This window comes from Arachis ipaensis, chromosome B4, assembly GCF_059453495.1.
Source record: "Arachis ipaensis isolate K30076 ecotype BB chromosome B4, ASM5945349v1, whole genome shotgun sequence".
NCBI lineage: Eukaryota > Viridiplantae > Streptophyta > Magnoliopsida > Fabales > Fabaceae > Arachis > Arachis ipaensis.
Genome location: NC_142439.1, coordinates 27437747 through 27444076, shown reverse-complemented (window position 1 = coordinate 27444076; position 6330 = coordinate 27437747).

Genomic DNA, 6330 nt, shown 5'->3' with positions numbered 1-6330 from the left:
TCACCAAAAACATCCGTTGGTAATATGTTTACTGTCGAAATTATCGTCGGAATAAATTTGACGGTATAAACTTTGTCATTAATTGTTTACCAGTGGATTTTTCATTCGCCGCTAATTACCGTAAAAAAATTTCCGATGGTAATTTTTGCTATCAGATTTTCTCTGGTAAATCCAATGGTAATATATTATTAATTAATAATTAAATTAATAACTTTTGGCGGATTTAACCAATGGTAAATTCAATGGTAAACTTAAATTTTAAATTTTTTAAAAAAAATTGTTTAAAAATTTATAATTTTAAGAACTTAAATTCAAAAATTTCTAAACTAATAAATCATAAAATACCAAACTAACTAACTCAGAAAATAATTAACTCAGATAGTAATAAACTTAAAAAAATAACAATAATAAACAATAAGTCAATAATTAACTCAAAAAATAAACAAGTTAAGATTAACTCATATACTTAACAACAATCAACTAATTAACTAAAAAAAATTAACTCAGATTTAATAATAAACTTACAACATTAATAACCATAAATAATAAGTCAATAATTAACTCAGAAAATAAACAAGTTAAGATTAATTCAGACAATTAACAACAATCAACTAATTAACTCAGAAAATAATTAACTCAGATAATAATAAACTTAGAAAATTAACAACAATAAACAATAAGTCAATAATTAACTCAGAAAATAAACAAGTTAAGATTAACTCAGATAATTAACAACAATCAACTAATTAACTCAAAAAATAATTAACTCAGATAATAATAAACTTAGAACATTAACAACAATAAATAATAAGTTAATAATAAACTTAGAAAATTAATAACAATAAACAATAAGTCAATAATTAATTAGACAATTAAAAATAATCAACCAATTAATTCAAAAAATAATTAACTCAAACAACACCGGAACAGAAATCAGAACAATACAGTTAGAGATCTTACACTTGCAGAACAACAAATAGAAATCAGAATAATAAATACAAGAATAAATGACCATTTGTACCCATGAAAGATGAAAATGCTGACATATGTACCCACACTAAATCGAAACTAAACTTGTACCCACGCAAGACGCCTTCCGTGTGACAAAAGTACACTGCCTTTGGAGGGTTGGAGTGCCACGTAGGGTACTTTTGTCACATGGAGGGCATCTTGCATGGGTACAAGTTTAGTTTCGATCTAGTGTGGGTATATATATATCAGTGTTTTCATCTTTTATGCATACAAATGGTCATTTATTCAAGAAAAATCATCAAAACAAAATTCAAAATCGGAATCATAAACAAAATTTCAAACATAGAATCATCAAAACAGAATTAAAAAACCCTAAATCTAAACTAATATATGAACTAAATTTGGAAAATAGTTAAATCTCTAATACAAACATCCTAATTGTAAATTTTTTAATACATAAAAAATTAAATTAGATAAATTAGGATTTAGGATTTAACTACCCAAAACTAATTACTTTTAGTGAGTTACCTGGAGATAATAGCAACTCAGAAGACTTTTCTTACGTGGTGGTAGCACGGACGGCGAAGTGGCGGCAGTGATGACCAACCAGCAGGGCTGCATTAGGGTTTTTTTAATAAATTAAAAAAATAATAGGAAGAAGGAGGAAGACAACATACCTGGAGGGAGGGAAGAGACAGCTCCGGCGACACAAGTAGCAGGGGGGACAGTGGTGGCAGAAGTGGTAGCGGCAACAATGGTGGGAGCGATGAAAATGGTGGCAACAGAGCAACCAACGCGACATAAGGTGCCCACGCAGTCTTTGGATGCTGTTGGTGGTGGTCGACGCTGATGGATGGGATGCCGGAGGTGGTTTGTGGAGGAAAGAGATAGATAGATAGATAGATAGAGAGAGAGAGAGAGAGAGAGAGAGAGAGAGAGAGAGAGAGAGAGAGAGAGAGAGAGAGAGAGAGAGGAAAAGGTTAGAGAGAGAGTAGTTCAAAAATAAAGGGGGGAGGAGGGTTTGTGATTCGAATTAGGGCAAGATTACCGTCGGATGTAGCGGCGGATAAATCTGACGGTAACGCTTTGCGAATGACCAAACATTGCATTACACTAATTTGGATTATCGTCGGATTTACCAATAAATTCCACGGGAACCCTTTGTGAATGGCCAAAATGCAGTGTTGCACTAATTCGAATTACTGGCGGATAAATCTTCGGTAAATCCAACGGCAATGATCGTGCTAATTTTTCTTTTTTTTCTCCAATTATTACTGGCTAATTTACCGTTGGAAAACCAAATTCGACAATAATTTTTTTACTCGACGAATTTTTTACCAAATCCTCCTGTAAATCCACCGCTAATGTCCCACGGTAACTCCGACAGTATTCAGCATTTTTCTTGTAGTGTTAGTTTTTGTATTGCCCTAACTGCACCTCCTTTGGCTTCATATCTCACAAATGCAAATGGACACCCGTTTCCCTTCAGACACTTTCTAGAGACATAGACATCCACCGTATTCCTGGTCCATCCAAAGACTTTGAACAAAATGCTCTTTGATATGTCTTCCAACAAATTGTCAACAAAGACTGAATGGGACTCCTTTTCTACCTCTTCCTACGCCTTCATATTTGCCCCCCTTTTCAATACTATCTCCCTCTTTTCATCTCCATACCTTTTCTTCCTCCTCAGAATATATGTTTGCCATTCTAGTTTTTCATTATCATTCGAGACTCCTCATCCCGTCTTGTTCAACCTTACATGCGGATCTCGGGTTACATCACTCAAACATATCCCTGTATGAAGTTCCAAACCCTGTTTCCCCCCTTAACACCTGGTGCAACCCCCCGGTCAATCTTCCCCTTATGTCTTCTCCCAGCATAGCTGGAAGCCTCATTGTGTTTCACTCTCGTTCGGTCGCTCTCTATTAGTACTACTATAATAGTATTGTATCCCTTTATTTGTTACAATAATATAAAAAAGTTTAATTTTTTAACTAGTAACATTATTAACGTCTATGTTACTTATTCTATTAACTATTAGTGTCAAATTTAATGATAAGACTATGTTAAACCTATTTGAAAATTTTTAAGACAGAAATGAGACATTTAAAATATTAGGTACCAAATTAGGATTCAGTCCAAATATTGAGAATCAAAATAGTACTTTATCCTAAATTTAAATATTTTTTTTTTGCTTTCCTCTTCATCAGCATAGTGTAAAATATGTTAGAATAATAAAATTATATTAATTTATAAGATACCTCTTTAAACTAGAAAAAAAGACTATTAGAAGTATGTTAAAATTAATTTTAAAAAATATCTTCCTGAATAAGGGAAAAACTAATAAAAGTATATGTTAAACTAAGAATTTTATTTGGACGATGCTTCGATAGTTTAAAAAATAAATATATATGTATTCAATCAATATATATTAATAGTCACAAAAAAATCATATATATATATATATATATTAATAAAATTGAATATATATTAATAAAATTGATTACTTTTTACTATTATTTTATAAATAGTCCTTAAGAAAATAAATTTAACTGAATAATGATGTAAAATAGTTTATATCATTCACACTTTAAAATTAAACTTCAAATTAGTTTTCTATCTCCACTTTTCTATATTTAAAAAATAGAATAAAGTGACAAATAAACCCTTAAGAATTTATAGTTCTAACAGATTAGTCCCTAAAAATATCAATAAAGTACTCCAGAATAATAGATATGGACGTACTATCTGTAAATTAGCTCCTATAATTAGGGTAATAGTCTTAATTTGAACTACTTGTCCACATTTTCTATTGTAGAGGACTTCATTAATATCTTTTTTCTTTAGAGATTAATTTATTCGAAATATAAATGTTTAAGAATTTATTTTTCGCTTCATTTAAAAAAATGATGAAATTGCAAAATGCTTATAAAACAATAATCATACATCTCCTTCCATCCAATATGTTACATGGTTTTGATTTGCCGAGAAAACAATTATACTCTATTCAAAATTTTGTACAGTATTCAATGATTTCACACCTTAAGGGTATGATCATGGTGCATGCAAATATATAATTACAATTTCAAACTTTAAGACATGGCCATGTGTTTTCAATCTCTACCCTAGGTACAAAAAAACCAAGAATTGAGAGATAATTATGATTTCACTAATAACTACAGCTTGTAAGTCTAAATCATTAGTGGAAGGTGACACAATTGAAACAAGGGAGTTCTTTATCGTGGATTGCATCCGTTGAGGCCCTGATCTCATAGTTGGGGACTTAACAAGTTTGACATCAGCATAGCGAACTGTTGGATTTTGGATTCCCTTCCTATGTAAAGAAAAAGTTCAGATATTAGTATTTAAGTCCACGAGAAGGAAGTGGTTAAGATTGAGTTAAGTTTGGAGAAGAAAGGTCTTATTTTTTGAGAGAAAACACCAAAATATTAGAAAGAAGAGAAGAGAGAAAGTATTTTTGCACATACACAAAGCTGTCTCTGTAATTAGTCAATGTAGATCTGTAAACCATTGGATTGAGCTTAAATTTAAACAATGTGTTCCAGACACTTGGTTCTTCGTTTTCACCATTCAGATCTTTAATTTAAGGTTTGTAGTTGGAGATATTAACCATGTAGAAGTAGCTTTATTTTTGTAGTATTTTTATTTTCTTGTTCTTGTTTTGTAAGTTTGGATGCTTGAGTTATTTGGCTTGTTGTATACATATTTTGTGCAATGAATTGTGACTCTCTTATACCCTATTTTGATCATAGTAAAGTTATTTCTCTGGTCTTGGTGACCCTTGGTTTTTTACTTCTTACATTGAGGAGGTTTTTCACATTAAAAATCTTGGTGTGTATCGTTATTTTTGGATTTTTTGTACATTTCACTCCTATTGGTGCGTTATTGCTGCCGCCATTTATTTGTGATTGGATGTTGTTGTTCTTATAATTTTTGCAAGTATGGAATTGTGTATTTTTTTTCCTATTATTTGGCATGAGAGTTAAGTTTGAATGAAACTAATTACCATATATGGAAGAGAAAAATGAAGGAGTTATTGTTTGTCAAAAATTTATATTTATCCATATTTGTTACACAGAAACCAGAGTCTAAAATAGATGAAGAATAGGAATTTGAACACTAATAAGTTTATGGTTTCATTAGGCAATGGGTGGATAATATGTTCACAATCACATTGCTAATAAGACTCATGACCACTTTATGAAATCAAATTGAATCCTTGTATGGTTCCAAGTCTGGTAATAATAAATTGTACTTGTTTAAAATATCTTGATGAATTTGAGATACAAGGAGGGGTCTGATGAGCGGATAATTTATACGCTTTTTGACATTGTTTTTACATAGTTTTCAGTATGATTTAGCTAATTTTTAGTATATTTTTATTAGTTTTTAAATAAAAATTACATTTCTGGACTTTACTATGAGTTTGTGTATTTTTCTGTGATTTCAGGTATTTTCTGGCTGAAATTGAGGAACCTGAGCAAAAATCAGATTTAGAGGTTGAAGAAGGACTACAGATGCTGTTGGATTCTGACCTCCCTGCATTCAAAGTGGATTTTCTGGAGCTACAGAACTCCAAATGGCGCGCTCTCAATTGCGTTGGAAAGTAGACATCTAGGGCTTTCCAGAAATATATAATAGTCTATACTTTGTCTGAGTTTAGATGACGTAAACTGACGTTGAACGCCAGTTCCATGCTGCATTCTGGAGTCAAACGCCAGAAACAGGTTGCAAAGTGGAGTTAAACGCCAGAAACAGGTTACAAACTGGCGTTTCAACTCCAAGAAAGACCTCTACACGTGTAAAGCTCAATGCTCAGCCCAAGCACACACCAAGTGGGCTCCAGAAGTGGATTTCTGCATCATTTACTCATTTCTGTAAACCCTAGTAACTAGTTTAGTATAAATAGGACTTTTTTACTATCTTTGTAAGGGATCTTTGATTAGTTTTATGCTATCTTAGACTTTCATGGGGGGCTGGCCATTCGGCCATGCCTGGACCATTATCACTTATGTATTTTCAAACGGTAGAGTTTCTACACACCATAGATTAAGGTGTGGAGCTCTGCTGTTCCTCATGAATTAATACAAAGTACTACTGTTTTTCTATTCATTTCAAGCTTATTCCAATTCTAAGATATCCATTCGCACCCAAGAACATGATGAATGTGATGATTATGTGACGCTCATCATCATTCTCACTTATGAACGCGTGCCTGACAAACACTTCCGTTCTACATGCAAACAAGCTAGAATGAATATCTCTTAGATATCTAATACAGAGGACCGAGTCCGAGATATTAAAATCTTCGCGGTATAAGTTAGAACCCATGGA